General features: G+C 38.5%; 1 protein-coding gene across 2 annotated transcripts in view; it reads left to right on the plus strand.

Moving 5' to 3' along the window:
• LOC109421007 (serine/threonine-protein kinase grp) overlaps positions 1-19,723 on the plus strand; it is a 114,549-nt gene that overhangs the window by 31,059 nt on the left and 63,767 nt on the right. The window lies entirely within an intron of this gene.

The following is a 19,723-nucleotide window of genomic DNA, read 5'->3' on the forward strand; positions in this document are numbered from 1 at the left end:
TGCCAGTTACATATACGTGGTGAAAACTATCCCTACACATAAAAAATCTCGGGAAAAAGTATAATGAATTAAAAGACATTATTTTGCAGGGAAATAGCATTCGGGGTAATGTGCCATTCGGGGTAACGGTCTATCGGGGCTAATGGCTTTCGGGGAAGTGGTATTCGAGGTAATGGAATTCGGGGAACTGTTATAGGATCGATTTAAGGATTCCTTCTGGAGTATCAGATTTCTTCAGTGTTTTTTTTTTCAATAATTCCAGAGATGTTTTCAGAGGGTTCTGAAGGTATTCATCCCAAAATTTCTCTGGAAATTTCTTCAGAAAATCGTGTTTTTTATTTCGTGAAGAATTTGGTTGGAGTTTCTCGGAAGGTTTCTTCGGGAATTCCTCTGGGAATTCTCTCAGGCATTTCTTAAGAAATCTCTCTAGGAAGTTTTCAAGAGGTTCTTCAAGCAGTTCCTCCAGGGGGTCTCTCAGAAGTTCCTTAGATATTCCACCTTGGATTGCATCATAAATATCTCGTGGGATTGATTGAAACCTTTTTTCAGGTATTCTTGTAGAATTTTTCAGAGGATGTCTTTCAGACACATATTTTGTTTGGTTCTTTATAAACATAAACAGTAGCACAAACATCAGTATTTATCTCTTCATTTTGATGCTTATGATCAGTGTTTTCGACAATTATCGAAATTTATTGAGTCATAGTGTTAAATCATCCTCACATTTAAGCAAAATAATCGCCCAGGGAATTTTCAATTTTCAGCCAATTTCTACACTCCAAACAAAACAACATTTTTCGTAATGGTGCAAACAGAACACTGATTTTTTCGGAATGAAATTTTTCAATCTAATATGTTAAATATAACATCATTTATGTTTGAATCACACATTGACTTGCTTTTAGCATGATAATACGGTAATAAAATCAATTAGGCAAATGAAAATTGAAATTTTCTTCCGTTGCAGTTACGCCTTTCTGCTGGTTCTATAACAGAATAGAGGGTAGGCGAAATTTGTTCCCAGCTGACAGTCAACTTACTCCCCTGATTACTTGGCGTTTCTTCAGGAATATCTCAGGAAATTCTCAATGGAATAACTGCAAAGTAGGGTATTGGTTCCCTTATTAAGCATGTGGTTCCCATTTTCATCCTACGAAAAACAAAGGAATAAAGCACTGTTTGTTTTGTTTCTTATTTTTGTATTTTTGTTAGAAGTGAGCACGCATGAAAACAAAAAGAACGGAATCAATCGGTGCCGTAATCGCTTGCTTTCGAATAGGATGAAATTGGGAGCGTGAGATTACTGATGGAACACAAACCCTATGCTGCAGATTTTCAATAATTTCTTCAGAGATTCCATCAAAACATTGAATTTCTTTCGAAATTTATTTTATCAATTCCTTCAAGAATCATTCAAGATTTGCTGGATTTCCTCCGGCAGTTCTTTAAGGGATAACATCAGAAGTTGCTAAAACAAATTATCTTAAGATTTTCCAGGAGTTCTTCTCCAATGTGTGCTTCAGAACATTTTCCAGGAACCCCTTCATTTTTTTTGATTTTTTTTTTGAATGCTCCCTGATTTTGTCTGCACTTTCTGCACGGATAGCTACAGATTTTTTCAGAGATCCTTTCAGAATTTTTTTGGAGGTTTACATTTTAAATTCCGTCGGTGTCCTTCAGGCATTTTTTTCAAAAACTTCAGAAAGTTTTCCTTGAACCCTGCAATAGTTTTCCATGAGTTTTTTGTAGGAAATATTTCAGAAATTGCTTCAAAAAATTTGAGAAATCTAACAAGGGAATATTTTAAATTTGTCCTCAATCATTCTTATAGTAAAGGAATTTAAGCAAATTAAGCACACTATAAAATGCTCTTTTTTAAAGTTACACGGAAAATACAAGTTTCCATGAAAAAAAAAATATGTTAACAATAGTAATAAAATCTCAAAATGTTTTCGTCTTAAAAAAAATGGTATGCCAAATAAGCTTCCCGAAAAAATATAAAAGTGTAGGGATGTTCAAAAATAAAAATTCGAAAAATCAAAAACCAGGATTCACAAAATCGAGATTAAAAAAGAATCATCTTCCAAAACATGTTTAAATCGATTTTAGATGACGAAAAATGATATTTAGTTCAAAATCAAAAAATTGGGTATTAGAGGGTTAAGTTCAACAACCTTTTACCCTATGACGAAAAGAACAATACTGTCTAAGATATAATACCTTTGCGAACCATTAGAGAAATAAATTTAGTAAGCTTTTTCAATAGTATGGAACGAACTCACCAATAAATCTGGAGCAACATTTGAAAAGGGCATACAAGCATTGGTAAACAATGACTTCACACGTCGCTCCTGAGCCCTCCTCAGCTTATTCACAAAAACTAAGACCGTTATCAGATAGAGCAAACATCGATCTTTCGGATAACGGTGTTCGTTTGCGTGGGCGGGCTGCTGTTATGCCCTACGGAGCGTTTTCGAAAAAAGACACATGACCTCTTAGGCCCTTTTCAAATGTTGCTCCAGAAATATCCATCCTTGCGTTTAGCAAAAAAAAAAAAAAAGAACAATCAAGCCAGCCATGTATCTTTGGCTGGCAACGTCAATCTCCGGCATCCACACGATTCGTATGCGCATGCGGAACTATATCCAATTATCACTTCGTTTATCGTAAAAAAGTCATTTCCAGATAAATTGGTGAGCTCGTTTCATAATACTTCCATTTATTTTATTGTAGATATACAATATCCTCTTAATTTGTGTAACCTTGGTTTGCGATTGCTTCTAAACTGTAAATTGATAATACTGTTAGCAGATTTGCACCTAGATGATGGAGAAAAGAAAAATTGGTGAGCTCGTTCCATACTACTTATTTTATTTGAATTCTGCAGAGACAGCAGTATTGTCGCTCTCTAGTAATATAATCTTTACATCTGAATACTGAACCTTCGATAGAAACTCGCAAGGCTGTCATAAAACACATAATCCCATCCCAATCGCAAACCTTAAATTTGCAATTGAAAAGGCAAACATCGAACCACACGATCGATCGCTCGCGTTTGGTTGTTCTGGACTCCAGCACCAACCAAAACGAAACACCACAATTGACCATGATCTTTTCCATCCCGGTAATCACCATCCATCCTCCTGTCGCCCATTTCTCCGATCCCCTCCTATTGGATTGCTTCTGCTAGCTGGGTAACACACCCAGCTGAACCAACTCTACCGAACACTAAACTCTTTCTCCTCCCGCGAAATCACACCGACCGACCATACTCCAATGCAAAGGGGATTTCCCATTGTTTCCTCTCATCCATGAACTTGCGCTCTTTTTCTCGCGTTACATTTTTGCTGAACCACACCGCACACTGCTGGCTGACTAGCTGTAGGGTCAACATAAGCCTCAAATTGGTTGCGGTGTGTGCTGGCAGAGTGTGGACCTGGAACTGTGGACAACACACCACCGTTGGACACCGTTTGTTCATTCTTCGTTTCTCGGTTTTGCGCTCAAGAGGAAGAAGAGCGTACTTTTGGTGGACAGTCAGGTAGATGATTTTCCGAGATGACCGTGGGATGGTGTAATGTTGATCGTTTACAGAGTCTTTCCAAGATTATTAGTTTGTTCTCCCAAGTAACCGAATGGTTTGATGAGTTACAGTTTAGTTGGCATCTTGATTAAAGTATGGTGAAAATGGAACGAGCTCACCAAATTATTCGAAAACGATGTATTTTTTTCGGATTTAAGAAACCTGCGTGTCCGTAAGCAATTTGTATCATGCATATTGTAATTGAAACATCGTTGAGAAGTTTTTCTCTTCTTTCTTACGTTACGTACCAACTGGAACAAAGCCTGCTTTTAACTGCCTCAGTTATTACCTATGATTATTTATATCTTTTCATGAAAAAGATCGATCTGATCAACGTAGCCTCAGGTTACGGCACTTTTGTTTCGCTTATTTCATGGTCGGTTCTCTCACGTGTCCCCTCTTTCTGCTCTAGTTTAAATCAACCGCATGGGTTTGGAACAAAATCATTTCAGGAATTCGAAAATTTGAGCATTTTCCAAAGCATATTAAAATTTCTCGCATTCGCAAATGCCTCCCTATTTCCCTGAAAACCCATCAACGAAATTGGTTTTCCCGATGCGCTTCAAAGGACATTGCCGGGGGATGATGGAGACGAGGGGCACGACAGGCCAGGGGAGGGACATTCGCGCAACTTTCACACACCACACCACACATAATCCAAATCCAGTTTTCGGGAGTTAAATATCGCGCGCGCGAGAAAACAAGGAGTAGAAGAAATTTTCGCCTCCTTTTTGTGGCATTCTTCTTCCACGCTCCTTCTATTTGATTTACCTTCTCGTCCACCACAACCCAACGACGCAACGTTATCAACCCAATGGCCTTTTGGCTGCTTTTATGCTTCGTCCGTCCGTGCAGCGACTCCTTCGTTGCTTTTTTTCTTAACTTGCTTCCTCTTCCTTCTTCCTTGTGTGTTGCTGATTCTACTACACCATCATGTGGTACCACCGACCGCCAAGTGCATATGATGATGATGACGATGGGATGAGTGTGGTGCTTCTGCTGCCCACCCCTCCTACAACTGAAAAAGCAGGTTTTACCATTTTCCCATGGCTTGGATTGCGCTTAGCAACAGGACAGCGAGAAACGAGAATGCATTTCGTTCGGACGACCGACGGAGCCTGGCGGGCAGTGCTGCCGGGTTGATTTCAAAAACTGAGGAAAAAATGGAGGTGAATCTTGGAAATCGTTACATTTCTATATACTTTTTATAGCTTGACACGGATTACTTTTTCAAATAGACGTATCAACATAAATCGAAAAGGAACATCAACCAAACTAACATTTATGGTGTATGTAAACGTCAACAAAGCGTCCTCAATACGACTTGATGCTGAGTTACTGTGTTGTACATATATACGGAAGCTTCTATGCAAGCCTTATACCAATGAATCTGACGAGCTTAATCCACATGTATATGCTGAGCGAGCAGCTTCTATGCCACGAAGTCATAGCTCTTTTCTCGGCTCCTATGTAACCACTAACTGAATAACATTTTGAGAAGGCGCTTCTTCAGCCTTTTCGCAGTTGTTAAATAATAGTTATACGGCATCCCCAAATTAATCGATTAAATATAATTAGGTTATGGATACCGTAACGCAATACATGTTGAACTATCGCTTCTAAAATTGAATAATTAAAGTACTTGTCACTACTTGGAATCGAACTCTCGATCTCCGTATCCATTGGTCCCGATAATGTCCTCGATGCCGCACTGCTATATATAAATAGCATAGAAAATAACCCGTTTTGTTTTACTCCAGACAAGGCTTCATAATTGTCCCACAAGAAACCTTACTCAATTTCATCTTGTTGCAAAAGCTTGTGAAACGCAATAATGTTTACATTGAACAAACTATGTGGTTGCGCCAACAGGTTCTTTGTCACAGCTTCTAGCTGAAAGAGTGTTCTTTAAACAGCTGCTGTTTTGTGTATTTGGCAACATTACTGTAGAAAAGCAGCTGTTGTATTGGCTGGGACTCTTACTCGATTTGCACATATTCCGGCAAATCTTCCGGCATTGAATTAAAGTGCAATAAAAGCAACCCAAATAGTTTCACAGCACAAAGATGAATAGCTGTAAAGAACTTGTGTAGTAGCTATATATCCCGCTTAACGTTTGTTTTGACAATAATGTTTACATCCGACAAGCCGTGTTGGTATACCAACAGTTTCTTTATTACAGCTTCTAGCTGTAATAAAATCGAAAAAAGGTCTTCCAAGCGCTGCTGGTTTGGAGGTTTGTCAGTAGGTATAACGAATTGTACTGTATAGTAGCAGCTGTTTTGTTAGTGGGGACTTCTATTCGATTTGTTCAAGTTTTCACATCTTCCGGGAAATCTCCCGGAGTTGGAATAGAGTGGAGTAAAGGCAACCCCAGTGACAAGTGATGGATTTCTGATAATCGAGTTTGGTAGCTGTATGGTACTTGTTTTGCAGTCGTGTATTAGCTTATGATTTATATTTGATTAGCTTCCCTTTTATTCAGCGTTGACTGCTTTTATTCGTTGGTTACACAACAGAAAGCAAATGACTGAAGCTTATAGCGTTGAAAATGTTAGTTGGGAAGATACAAGTCCAATTCGATTATCCAGAGACGGGTTCCGAAGCTTCGCAAGCATATATTAAGCCTAACTTTATCAAACACCGTATGTAACCAATGTAAACAAAAAAGAGATTTTGAATTTCGTTAAGGACTACGTGTATCACTCACCTTTGGAGGTGATATGTGAAAAATACCCGGATTTTTCACGTTTCTTGAGTTGCTATGAGAACAGCGAACCTCCCTTTCGGTTTTCTCCGTTCGTGGATTTTGTTAGATACGGTGTTAGGTAAAGTTAGGCTTGATATCTCGGGAACGGAATGTTGTATGAGGCTGAAAATCTGACATTTTGCCAAGCTAACTTTGATTAACAACCAGTAAAAATTACATCTTTCCGTTTGCCAGATATTTGTTTGGAAAGCTTCAGAATCTGACTCCGGATAATCGAATCCGACCTGTAATTCAAAGGAAAAAATCACTGTATTTACTTGTGGCATTCCTGGAAAAGGAATTTTGGAATATGGCTGGTCGAATTCAGAAACGGCTGGTGGTGCTGCCTTCCGCAAATTTCACCTTGAAATTGCTTGCACATTGATCTTTGGTGTTCAACATATTTCTCTTACCTGACGGGGTAGCAAATCACGTAGTGTTGAGTTAGATAATTCTCGATTGTTTTGAGAGTTTATCTTATTCCCATCGGGGTGTCAGAATTCATCTTCATTGTCGAGTGATTTCCGAGTAATTTTCGGTGATATTGCGGCTGGATGTTGTACTGATACGAATTGGTCAATCAAATTTCTTATTATACATTACATTTTAGAGTTAGACTGATTGTTCATTAGGGGCTGTTCATAAACCATGTAGACTTTTTGGTGGGAGGGGGGGTCTGGTCAAAGTCTACGCTCCATACACATTTTCAAATTTTTGTATGTACAAAAGTCTACGAGGGGGAGGGGGGTCTGAGATGGGAAAATTTTGATCTACGTGGTTTATGAACAGTCCCTTACTACATTCAACATATAACTATACAACATTCCACATAACTATACAACTATACAACATTCCAGTTCGTGTTCCTGAAAAAAAAATGTTAAACCTGTAGGAGATAAAAAAATAAAAAATCTGGAAATATAAAAAAAATGTTAATTATTTGGGCAGAAACAATTATAAGATATTTATAAAAATCGTATTAGATCACGTATAAATACTTACAATAGACGTACATAAATAGTATTTTCAGAAAATATATTTGATAACACATTGTTCAGGGAATTTCGTTAAAACACCAATATCTAACAAAGAGTAATGTTTCAGACACATCTGATGTCATCTATCAAACAAATCTCAAGTCATCTTTCAGGCACATCTAATGGTATCTTTCAGACTTATCCAATTTCATTTCAGACATATGAAGCGTCATTTGTTAGACACATCTCATGTCATATTTCAGACATATCCAATGTCATCTTTCAGACATATCAAGTGTCGACTTTCAGACACCACAAGTCTACTTTCAGACCTATCCAATGTCACCTTCCAGAAATATGTAGTGTCATCTTTCAGACACATCTCAAGTCATCTTTCAGGCTTATCCAATGTCATCTTTCAGACATATCTAGTGTCATCTTTCAGACATATCTAGTGTCATCTTTCAGACATATCTCAAGTCATCTTTCAGACATATCCAATGCCATCTTTCAGGCATATCAAGTGCCATCTTTCAGACACTTTTTTAGTCATCTTTCAGACACATTCCAAGTGTCATCTTTTAGACACATTTTAAGTTATCTTTCAGACATATCTCAAGTCATCATTCAGACTTATCTAATGTCATCTTTCAGACATATCTAGTGTCATCTTTCAGACATATCTCAAGTCATCTTTCAGACTTATCCAATGCCATCTTTCAGACATATCTAGTGTCATCTTTCAGACATATCCAATGCCATCTTTCAGACATATCAAGTATCATCTTTCAGACACATCTCAAGTCATTTTTAAGACTTTTCCAATGCCATCTTTCAGGCTGAAAATATAAAGACAATTCAATCAATCAAATCAGCCATCTTTCAGACAAATGTAGTATCATCTTTCAGACACATCTCAAGTCATCTTTCAGACTTATCAAATGTCATCTTTCAGACATATCAAGCGTCATCTTTCAGACACATCTCAAGTCATCTTTTAGACTTATCCAATGCCATCTTTCAGACATATGTAGTGTCATTTTTCAGACACATCTCAAGTCATCTTTCATACTTATCTAATGTCATCTTTCAGACATACAGGGGATGGCCAAAATGTTTGGGATAGGCAACTTTTTTTTCTCTCACAAAAAAGTTCAACATGCTGTAACTTTTGATAGAGTGCATCACAAAATCTCAAATTTTGACTATTGGTCAACCTATTATATGTGCATCATTGGTACAAATTTGGGCTCGATTGATTAATTTTTCGCGAAGTTAGAACCGTTCGCATAAAATACTATTTTTTAGACAACTCATTTTTGAGCTGTCATATCTCGGAAACCAGTGAACCAAATTGAATGAATTTTTTAACGTATATCAACAATATATTGATACTCAATACGACGTTATAAAATGTAATATTTTCTCACGGCGAATTAAGTTATATCGGGTTGAAATTTTTACCCATATAGAGGAAAATAAGTAAAATTTACAATACCACGCAAAAATTATTAAATGTGTTCTTCCTTCAATCTAAATAGGCTCTAATATATCTGATTAGAGATAATTTGAGAACAGAAGTGGAGAATCTTTGGATATCAACACTAAAATTTATTCACATTAATGTAAAAAAAATATTTTTTTCAAAAAAAGTCCAAAAAATGTCAATTTATGATAAGTGTTTTCAACGTTTAAAAAGTATCTATGTTTTAATAGTTTGTGAAGCATTTACATATTGTTAGTGTACGTTCAAAATTTCATTCAATTCGGTTTACTGGTTTCCGAGATATGACAGCTCAAAAATGTGTTGCCTAAAAAAAGGTGTTTTACCCGAACGGTTCTAACTTTGCGAAATATTAATCAATCAAGCCCAAATTTGTACCAATAATGCACATATAATAGGTTGACAAACAGTCAAAATTTGAGATTTTTTGATGCGCTCTATGAAAAGTTATAGCATGCTGAACTTTTTTGTGAGAGAAAAAAAAGTTGCCTATCCCAAACATTTTGGCCATCCCCTGTATCTAGTGTCATCTTTCAGGCACATCTCAAGTCATCTTTCAGGCTTATCCTGTTATCGCAAGCTCTGATTCAAGCTCATTATCTTAGATTGAGGTTTTCAAGCTCAATGTGTCTAAACTAGTTCAAAACCAGAAACTATTCCGTTCATTCCATTCAGACAAACTTTCAACATTTTCTTTAAATATTGCTGTTTACAATCTCTGATTCAAGCGCACTATCTTGGATTGAGGTTTTCAAGCTCGATGTGTCCAATCAAGTTCCAAAACCAGAAACTATTCCGTTTGTTCCAGTCAGAAAAACTTTCGAAATTTGTATTGATGATTTCTGTTCACAATCTCTGATTCAAGTGCACTATCTTGGATTGAGGTTTTCAAGCTCAATGTGTCCAATCAAGTTCCAAAACCAAAAACTATTCCGTTCGTTCCATTCAGAAAAACTTTCAACAATTTCTTTGATCCAGTCGGGTTCCAGTCGAACCCACGACTCCGTATCTCATATGGGTCCCATAAGCATTCCAAAGGTGTTCCATGGAGTTTCATTGGCGTTCCACAGGGCTTCAAGAGGTTTCAGGAGCGTTCCAGGGCCGTTCCAGAGTGTCTTGGGGGTTTCGTGGGCGTTCTATGGGGCTTCAGGGTGTTTCAATAGCGTTCCAGGGATGTTCCAAGGCATTTCAGAAGCGTTCCAGGGGTTTCCAGGGGCATTAAGTGGGGTTTCAGGGGGTTTCAAAGGCGCTCCAGGGGCCTTTTATGGCAGTCTCAGAGGGCTTCAGGGGCGTTCCATTGGGTATCAGGGGCTTTCAGAGGCAATCCAAGGGGTTACAGGAGAGGTCAACGGGTTTTAAGGAATTTCAGGGGTGTTCCATAGCTGTTCCAAGGACTTTAGTGGGTTTTAAGGTCGTTCCAGGGAGTTTCGCGGGGCGTTCCATGATGTTTCAGAGGCGTTCCAAGGGGTTTCACGACTGTTTCAGGGGTGTACCCGGGGGTTTTAGGCGGCTTCAGGGGCGTTCCAGATGATGTATCCCTGATATCACCTAGACCACTGAAACAGCTTAAAACTCTTCAGAAAAAAAATCATATCATTCATGTGAACAAATCAATAAATATATTCAGTTATTTTTGCTTCGAGGGCTCCTAGATCTAGTTAGCAGATATTTCCGGCACACTGACGATTACTGGCAGTTAAAATCTATCTAGAAATTTCTCTACAAAGTTTGCTACAAATTCCGTCAGGGTTTTATTGTGTTAGGGAATCGCGCCACTTGGACGGTGGCTTCTATATTCGTCTGTTTTCCACTATAACTCAGTCAAATTTGAACCAATTGACACAACTTTTGGAATGTGGTGAGATAGGTACAGTATCTACCCGTGTACAACATTTCAAGTCAATTGGTTTAAAATTGACTGAGTTATAGTGGAAAATAGACGACTATAGAAGCCACCACCCAAGTGGCGCGATACCCTACTTCTTTAGAAATACCTTTTAGAAGGCCTTCCAGGATTCACTAAAAAAATCCTTCCGTATGTTTCATGCCATTTTCTTGGTATTCATGCTCGTTCTACAAATGGTGTGACGTGGCGCATTTCGACTCGAAGATCGATTTGAGAAATCTCAACTCAAATGAGATGACTCGCCTTACAAATTAAAAATAGAGTTACACCTCATGCGAGTCGAGATTTCTTACCTCGCTATTGGAGTCGAGCTGCGTCTCGTCATTACACTCGTAGAATGAGGACAATTCTTTTTTGAATTTTTCCTGGAGATTTTCCCGAATTCAAATCGGCATTTTTCCAAGATTCGAAGAATTATTCTTTGAGAATCTGCCTTCCACGATACCTAAATTCCGTCCCAGGCTTTCCAAATGTACAGTAGGGTGGCCCACACTTATACGAAAAACATAAAATTCGAAAAAAATACCATGTCTCACCTGCTGCTTTGAACTACCAGAAGCTATGAGCGAAATCGTTTAAGTCTAAGGGGGCGCTCAACGAACTGGAAGTTTGTTTGGCAAAACTTGCCAAACGTATGCAGAATTCTTGCTGCTAGATGGCACTGTGAGCGTTCAATTGAACCTTTTGTATTGTTGTTGGTAGCTATTATATGCCAAACAAATTTGTCGAAGAAAAAAAAAGGTAATACCCTAGCTTGTACCCTAGGTAAAGTGAATGTAAAGGAATAATATCAATGATGAAATCCAAATTCAACCCGACGTTCCGCTTAGGACTTTCCCAGAAGATTTTCTCGGGATTTGTACCGTCAAGGCACCATTCACCGTGGATCTAAGAGGGTTCGGGGCAAATTAGGGCAGTCATTTGACACCAGTCTTATAAACATTGTTGGTGCCGCTTTTAATTGCCTTCATTATAGGTTAAAATTAAAGCAATATCCACAGAAGTAGAAAATTGTTAAAAAATTTGTTGATATAGTACAATTAGTAAAGGGTAGTAAGGTCGCCTAATTCCGTGGTAGGTCTCCATTCACCGTGGTAGTAGGGACCCATTCACCGTGTAGGAGAAATTTTATTCTACTTTGTTTAAAAATGATCAAAACAACCCAGCCAAGGGAATTTTCTTTGATTAAATTCATTTCAAGTAATAACTTGCAAGATTTTATTAGAAAAACGAATGTTCAAATTTTCGATTTTTTCTAGATATATGGGACAATATGGGGCACGTTGAATGGAGACCATTGATTTTAGGGTACCCATTTACCGTGCCTTTTTGTTTCAATCAAGAAGTACGAGTAATCGTACTTTCTTGTTAAACTTACTTCGGTAATGCAAAATACATACCTGATATGTGAATTTAATTGCTTCTTGGTGGAATAAAAACGTTACTACGTTTAGTTTATCGCTTAAATCACCTTAGCGCAGTTTTCGTTTTTTCACTATGAATGCAGTGAACGAGCAGAAACCCGCTTCATGTAAACACACTTTAGTGTCAAAATGATACTTTTTAATGTTTCTAATGAGCGTTTCAACATGGTAAGAATACATTAGTGTTGTATTGGTGAAATTGAAGGGAAATTGTCATATCATTCAATCATAACATGGAAATAATGAAAAAATAATCGAAGGCACACGGTGAATGGCGACTTGACGGTACTTTTACTCCCAGCATTTCTCAAAAAGTTTTTCACGAATTTTATGTAGTAGTTCCTACCGGGATTTCTTCAGAATTTCTTCTGTAATTTCTTCAACAATTTCCGTGAATGATGTTCTAGAGTTTCTCCCTGGACCCCTCCCTTTCGGATGCACCGAGAGATCATCCGAACATTGAACGTCTGAAAAGAAAATCGACGAAGAGAAATCAATCATTGTAGATACGCCCGTATGATACAAAGCATGAGAGTTGAGCAGTCGTGTAGCCAGGTTTGACCAGCCGTTTGAGTGGGATGTAGGTAGCCTAAGGTAAACCTAAGATAACTAGAGCTATAAACCACAGACAAAGACTCTTCAAAACGGTTTGGCACATGCATTTAATTTCATTTGATTTCCGCGATCCTTCCACCAGAGGCGCAAGTGTTCGATCGTTTTGACGTTTGCCAGTGTTACTCAATGATGCAAACGGAAATTACAGGCGATTTGTGTAGTAGTGTGAGTGTTAGACAATCGTCAAATCAAAATCCATCATGATCGACAGTGTATCGCGCGGTTTTACCAACAGGTGGCAGTGTGCTCATGAAGTTGTTGATGATTTTTCTCTAAGAGTTACGTTTGTTTGTCTGTGTATAAACCTTTCCCTGACACGGACTTCAAATATAGAGGTCTAGTAATAAAACCCGAATCAGAATGCCCTATTAGGATATTAGGATTAGTTTTCCTAGACAAAAACAAGCTTTGAAAGCAGCAGCAATTAATCAAATAAAAGGCGAACTGCCAAATAAAACACAATTCCAAGGTTGACTGACGGACCCAAACCAATAAATGAAACCTCGTCATCCTGTGATCGGAAGGTGTTATCCATCTGGATAACAGGACACATTTATATTTTGTGTTGTGTCAATTTGTGATGTCTCTTATTTATACATTTGTAATGTTCTATGTGTCGTGATATACATTGGCGGAGCCAGATTTTTCTTTTCTCTTACTCACTCTTCTGAACATGCAAGAGAATGAGCGGGATGGAAGAGGAGGTAAGCTTCATACTCTTCCATCTTTCCTTTTTTCGTGTATGTTTAGGAGATTGAGTAAGAAAAAATAAAATGCTGGATCCGCAAATGCATATAACGACGCATAGAACCTTACAAATGCATAAATAAGAGACATTGATGCATGTTGACAATATGTTAATCTTGTGTAATATAATAATTAATTTTCTTTTATTTTTGTAACATGGTCATATGCGAGCAACGAACAACTTGTATCCATATTTGTGAACGAAATGATAAAGTTTGCTGTCTTGTCCTAGAGTTACTATTCATCCTCGTATTTTTTTTCTAATTTATGTTGCGGAAAGACTCCCTTCACTGAACGAGCAAACCGTAGCAAACATCCCCAAAATTTCAAGCCACCGACCGATATTCAACACAAACCAGAAGGTTATTATTGATTTCGAATTTTCCGAGATCAAGTGCCGGAAGTCGTTTCGCTTCGTTACTGTGTGGCGTGTGGCACACCGCCGCACAAGGGATTCGGCAGCATCGGGAGGAGAAGCCGGTGTACATCATGATTGGTACACGGGTGAAACTAGCTGCTCCTGATAAGAATGGAAATGTCCTGTCGTGTGGTCGCATCGCATGCTGCTACCTACTCTAGAGCGTACTCTCGCTCTCGCTATTTTTTCGGTTCCCAGAATAGAATTTCCTGTGTATCCCGAAGCAGCGCAGATATGCGAGAAGCAAACATTAGGCTGGGGCAGGTCGAGAATCAATTTACCTACCTACCATTTGGGTGTTGGGAGGGTTGAAGCAAACTAAAGGGTTAGGGTTACCATACTAGTCCAAATATGAAGTCTATCCTTGTATAGTTTGTACATACTTAAAGGTTTTCTTAGCTTGGGGAGCGTCCATAAATTACGTCACGCAAAAATTGCCCATTTTCAACCCCCCCTCCCCCCTATGTCACACTTTTTGTATGAGGTCTCTGAAATTTTTGTATGGGTTGTCACACTTTACGGAACCCCCCCTCCCCCCTAAAAGCGTGACGTAATTTATGGACGTTCCCTTGCAGGACCATGCTAACTGTTTCGGATTCGATTCAGGGTTTTCTAATGATATTGATTTTGAGTGCAAAATGATGAATTAGGATAGAAAACTCTCAGTTAATAACTGTGTTCTGTCTTAGTTCCGTCGTAGTGTTAGAAATAAGAGAAATCCTGACTAGATTTTTGGTAGATTTCGGCCGTAGGAAATATGGTAACTGGTTACCCTAACCAGGTTATCCGCTCGTCGATGGTTGTGCGTGCTTGCTTCCCAGAAGAAAAGTGGAAGAGCGTGTGGCAGTACCTATGATGAAGTTATGCTATGCACGAATCCTTCCATTGGGGAAGCATAGAACACTAACCACTGTCACGTCACAAACACATGCACGCGGCATAGTGCCGCCCACGCGTTTTGAAACAAGTTGTTATATGTAGACAGGTTTACTGTCACCACCGTGTGCCTGTCGATATGATGTTGATGGAATTCATGGAAGGCCAAGAAATGATTTCCTCTCCTCCTTTTTGACTAAATAAAGTTTGGGGGTTTTATTTTGGCGCATCCGTGAGTCTAACTTTGACACAGTTTTAGCCAACAATCAATGGGAGGATTGCGGGAATAGGGTCTTGCACTTCCTGGTGTTCCTATTTTGGGCACTTGCCGCTATAACTAAGCCAATTTCAAACGGATTGATTTGAATTATTGTATAGAGTTAGGCACGTACAGTATCTAACTCTATACAAAAACTCGAATCAATCGGTTTGAAATTGACTTAGTTATAGCGGCAAGTGCCCAAAGTAGGTACACCTGCCCAAATGGTACAAGACCCTATCTATGTGATGATGATTTTGGCAGTGATCGGTAAAGGGAACGAACAAATCACCGTACTGGCGTTCAATTGGGTTTTTAAATTAAGAAAAATTCAATGATTTTTTATTTTTAAACAAAAGAGCACCTTTTTCTGAGCCGCTATGATTTTTTTCAGATTTTTAGAACATTATTTTGGTATCTAAAATCAATATCAAAGAGATTTTTTGAAATCACCTTTTGACAGCTGGGCAAATGCTTGACAGCTCCGCTCAGTACAAAATGCGACGAGGGGTGATTCGACAAATCGCTCCCATACAAATTTCAAATTGATTTTTAAATAGGTTCCCGGGCACCAAAATTCATAAAAATTTGGATTTCGGCTCAGTTTTGCATGCAGATTCAGAATATGGAATTATCTCAACACCACTAAAGAACCCAATAAGCCTAGTGTATGGTGATATTTGTTATGAACTTGATTGTGTGAATAGGATGGTTCAATAATCTTCCTTTTTTTTGGTATAATCTTTAGCCGTGTATTAGGGTTGCCACTGACACTACTGAATAGAATTTCAACCATCACGCAACAATAATGACAATGTCGCAACCTGAATTCGTCCAATCCACCCAATGCGGCATAGGTTTGTCCATTGGCGTAAATAGGGGGTGGCCAGGGGGGGCCTGGCCTCCTCCAGAATAATCCAGTTTGGAAAAAAAATCACGCAATTCAGGCGAAAAGTATCATTTTAGTATAAAAAATCTACATCGACATGGCCTTGGCCCCCCCTAGAGCCATGACCTAGTTACGCTTATGGGTTTGTCCCAACTTAAGCCTTGCATTGTGATTTTCTAGGAGTAAATTCGATTCGGTAAACACTGCAATAATGTTGAACATCTGCCGCGGTATACCGTCAAACAGTTTCGATTTTGGGTTAGTAATAATCGATTATTCACGAGTTGAAAAGTATGCAACAAATTTAGCTTCTCTTTTGTCGCCAACAAAAATTTTCGAGATCATGTCATTATTTGTTAGGGAAGGTTCTATTATTACGTCCATTATTGCTTTTCGGGATTTCTAAACCGCCCTCCTTCCTACAGTAAAAATTCAGATCCTTTGATGCACTTTTGGGAAAGCTACAGCAAATTGATCATTTTTAGAATATTAACTTGCCTATTTATCCCAATCATTTCGTCTATCCCCGTGTAGTTGCTGTTCCGTGATTGACCGGAGCAATCGAAATTGCACAGAGAACCAATGAATAGGGCTTGGGGCTAGCTCACCAATATCAATGTACATAGTTAGAGAACTCTCAACTTTAGTAAAGCCACGTCCTTATGGTCATCGAATATTGGAAAAAATGTTAATAACATAAACGTTGTTACAGAGATCGAGAATCGCTGCATCTCCACGTTTGTCTCAGGAAAGAATTTTTATTAGTAGGGTAGGGTACATTGTCTAATCTAAGTGTCTATAGTTAATAATGTGATCTGACAATGGGTCAATATAAACAAACCGCGCACAATCGTCTATTTTCCACATAAGAGATATTACCTCAATATTTAATGTTATATTACAGTGAAAATTCTTTGGATTTTCACTTAACACAATAGCATGAAACGAGCTCACCCATTTATGTGCATCTATCCATCTCTCCATCGCTGGTAATCTGGGACTCCCGTAGAACAAAACCCATATTAAAAAAAAAAAAACAAAACCAAGTGCGCGAATGTCACTATTTACGTAATATTTAGCTATATTACGAAAAAAAATATATTGAACACTACACATGCATATTAAAATATAACATCATGTAGTGGATAATTACAAATGCATGATAAAATAGGACATTATTTTTGCACAAACACAACACAAAACATGAATGTTGCCCTGTTACCCTAGTGGATAACAATTTCCGATGACAGGTTGACGAGGTTTCATAATAGTTGGTCCATCAGTCAATTCTGTAATCGTATTTTATCTGGCAGGTTGCCTATTGCTCCCAACGTTAGTTGCTTTTATAGCTTGAGTTTTGTCTAGGAATTTCTAATCCTAAGGAGGCATCCTCACTCATATTTCAATACGAGACGTTTACATTTTGATGTCCCTGTTAGGGAACGATTCTTATACACCTTGTACACCTTATGTCCGAATTGGCCTGAAAGTAGGCTATCAAAATGAGATTGCTGAGCTCTCGAGGTTCTCTATTTCTTCAGAGCCCTATACATGTGCATTAAACTTAGGCAAAAGTTTACAAGTTAAAAAAGTACATTCAACATAAAATAAAACTTGTAATAGGTATTACACTGAATTTCATCTCTCTTCATTACAAGCGAAAGGCAACACAACAGAAATTGAATCATCTCTTCCTCCGGCACACGCGAATAACATTACGATGAAAAATAATAACAAAACCCACCGAATCGAATTCAGCAGCACCGGCTTCTGGCTCCCACACGACCGAGCTTCAATTACTTAGCAATCGCTTCACGTTTTTCTACGTAATTTTATGTTTTTTCGCAATCAATACCGAGTTATCCAAATTTATGGAAAAATTTCAAAAAAAAAAATCGTTGGAAAACTCAAAAATTAAAGAGTTGTAAGACAGGCAGCTGTCTCAACAACACAACCAAATAATATTGTGTGCGCCTGAACGTTTCACAAACGTATTCTTTGGAGATTACCCTTCCACTAACAAACCACTAACAAACCTAGGCCTGAGAGATCGTAGAGCTGTCTACATCTTTCATAGGTGTCCAAAACTAACCATCCTTTCCCATCCCTCAGCAGTCGCAAGGACGTGGCCAGGACAGTTCTCGATCATTGGAGGATTGCGTCAGTCTTGTCTAATAGTTAGAGAAATCTTTGCTCTTTGGTTCGGACGGGAAGGAGGCAACCCTCAAAACAGCGGTTTAGGACTGTACCACCTACGAATTGTGCGATTCGCTTGCTAATGCTAAACTCAAAATTTGAAGAGTTGTAGACTTTAAAGTCGTTTATCTTGATATTTGGAAAAGACACATGGTCTTCTCTGGCTTAACGCCTACCAAATGTACTGTAATCTTGTACCGCGCGAAACTAAGTGGGAATTGATCATGCAAAAAAGAACTTTTTCCGAACGACGATTGACCAACCCGAAGCTACTTCGGGTTTCATTCTCTGTTTGCGATCGGTTCGATTTCCGGTTTATATTGCGCGCAAACCCCAAAATTTTATTCCCAGCTTTGGGTTTCCGCTCCGAAGACCCAGCGCCAGATTCGGCGACAAAGAAACATGACAGCCGTCACTGGAAAGTTGGCAATCCTGATATTTGACGGCGGTCATCCGCTAGCTGTGGGAGTGGATTGTTGTCATGTAAATAGGGCATTTCACTGAAAATGCATGTGTATTAAGTTATTTTTGACAGATTTATTGCTGTGTTAAGCCCAATTTCGTGTTCGAAAGGAATCGCTCAAGAAACTTCTTGACCGATTCCTGACAGAAACTTTCTACAGTTACTGCCATTTGAGTTGTCATTTCTTTGCAACTGCGTACTGTGATCGAAGAAAAACGGTTTCTTGAGCGATTCTGGCGAGGAATTTCCCATGCATCAAGATAGGCCGCAAAATTCCTTCTGATCTGCAAACAGCCCTTTAGTGTGAAATTTGGCGATTTGCTGTATCGCGTAAGCTTTCGCTGGAAGAAAACGTCATCTTATTTAGCGAAACAAGGAAAAATGTCAATGAAAAAAGCAATACTTCGGTATGTAAACAAGTTTTGTACTTGAGTACTCTACGGTTCGAAGTATGCTAGCAAACACGGGTACTCCGATGTTTTGCGTTCGATGTTGAACACAAGTACCCTCAATGTACCAGTAGCCGCTCACGAGCGTAGAAATGAAGCTTACCTGCAAAAATACAATGTTTTTATCACGAATATTCAAAATATGCGTGCCGAATTACATTTTTACGGAGAAGATTGCACATATTTATGCCAACAAACAACATTTTCATGACGGTGAGCGGCTATTGGAACACGAGCGGCTACTGCTACATTGACGGTACGAGAAAACGTACACTAATTGAATATGGGTTAAGTACACGAAGACTGGTGGCTACCGCTTCTGATTTATACGAATATTATTGTCGATTGTCGATATTGTCGATTTATTATTGTCCCTTTTCTCCTACTTTGTATCTTTCTATACACTTTCTATATACTTACAGTGTATCAAGCAATTATATACGTATGCTCATAGCCATCGCTAAAATGTAAATATATCGTACAAATGAGCCTTTACACTGTTTGTCGTTATGCCAAATATTTGCCATTGAAGTTCGACATTTATCCAAGGTTGCTATGATTCACGTTGTATTGGTCATTTGTTGAACTGGTTCGACCTAATATTTGTCATTTCTAATGGGACCTTAATGCCTACAAGTTATGCAACCAAGCGAACTGTGCCGCTTCTT

Source organism: Aedes albopictus, chromosome 2 (assembly GCF_035046485.1).
Source record: "Aedes albopictus strain Foshan chromosome 2, AalbF5, whole genome shotgun sequence".
Classification (NCBI taxonomy): domain Eukaryota; kingdom Metazoa; phylum Arthropoda; class Insecta; order Diptera; family Culicidae; genus Aedes; species Aedes albopictus.